Raw genomic sequence first — 1486 nt, 5'->3', positions numbered from 1 at the left:
CCTTTTTTCTATATTTCCTTAAGCCTGTTTAAAAAACTCATCCAGAAATTGAATTCTCTTGTCATTTACTCACCCACATATTCAAACTCGACGTGTCACTCGCCGCATTGCAAAACTATGACGGTGAACAACAAACTTCATAAATTCTCATTTTTTTGTTTTATAGGACAGACTCGCATTGGTTTGAGAACGAACTTTTAAAACACACTTGATCAGTAGTTTGTTTGTTGCCAGTTTATAAATGCAGACTTTATAAAACGCTATCAATTCCTGGAGTTTGTGGGCCTCTTCACTGGGAATTAAATCAGATAAACGTATGGCTATAGCATATATGCAATTTGGTTGCGTACATTTCACAAGTGGCAGATTTAAAGATATTGGCAAAGGGGTTGCACAGACTAGTCGCCTTTACTGCTCTGCCATGAAGCTATCGAGCATATATATCAGGGCCTATAGAGGGCGCAACAGGAGAAGAAATCTGTGAAGTCCACTTTTACACTCCGTTTCCAACAGTTAAAATGATAAATGCATGCATTCTCAGAGAGCGCTCCACAAGATATGTTTGATTATACCATCTGGATGCTCAAATTGATCGGGTGAATGCATGTTTTAATCGCCGTTCTAAACTAATGCGCTGCTGCATTGTAACACACACATACAGACAGACAGTAGTGCACAAATCATGCACACAGAATCATTCAGAAGTGCAGAAATGTACTATTGTCAACACTGTTCTGTGATTTATCAATAAAATAGCTCAGAAAATGAAAAGTTCTAGCACATATTTCTTAGTAACTAAATCCCACAGCTTCAATATTATTAGAGAGAGAGACGCTGCCAGGAAGAATTAATCCACACGCAATCACTCTCTCACTATTTGTTCATTAATGACGTCATCGACTCGACTTTAATCACATAAATGTAAACTTAAAAAATCTGAAGTCGTTCAACCCCTATTGGTCACACAAAACAGTAACCTTATTACAGTTTTTATTTTACAATCGACACATTTCTATGGAAGCTTGTTTCCGCCACTGAATAATAAATAAATAGCCTAATAATAATTAACAACAAACACACTTTGTCCCTCATAAAACAATGTTTTTGTGACACCTGCAGCTTGTTAAATGGTCGACGTTTACATTACAGTACACAATTATGCCGAAGTTTTCCCCATTTGTAGATGGTAATGACATTTAAAAGCTAACACTTGTGTAGGTGTTCAGGTACATCTAATAGTTTTGAATATATTTCAATATAGAAATGTAGCAAATTGCTGTCTTATTCAGTTTTGTATGTTTAGTCGAGTCCCAAAATAGATAAATAGCCCTGGATAAGATGCAGTAGGCATTTTTGAGGAAAAGTACTTCAAGTGTTGTTTCTATATGATTTTTAGGTGCTGAATCCATTTCTGCCGTATAACAAGTTGTAAACATCACTGTTTTGGCATAAACAATAAAAACAAAATGGCTGCCAAAAAACCCCC

At 36.1% G+C, this 1486-nt stretch overlaps 1 protein-coding gene across 1 annotated transcript in view; it reads left to right on the top strand.

Moving 5' to 3' along the window:
* The window catches only part of ints9 (integrator complex subunit 9), a 21484-nt gene extending 19998 nt beyond the window's left edge, over positions 1-1486 (top strand). Inside the window, exon 18 of the mRNA XM_081379601.1 lies at positions 1-1486. This exon is cut by the window's left edge and continues 410 nt beyond it. The gene's annotated coding sequence lies outside the window, so the exon portion shown is untranslated.

This window comes from Scardinius erythrophthalmus (assembly GCF_964197995.2).
Source record: "Scardinius erythrophthalmus genome assembly, chromosome: 11".
Classification (NCBI taxonomy): Eukaryota; Metazoa; Chordata; class Actinopteri; order Cypriniformes; family Leuciscidae; genus Scardinius; species Scardinius erythrophthalmus.
This window is presented reverse-complemented; position numbering and strand designations above follow the sequence as displayed.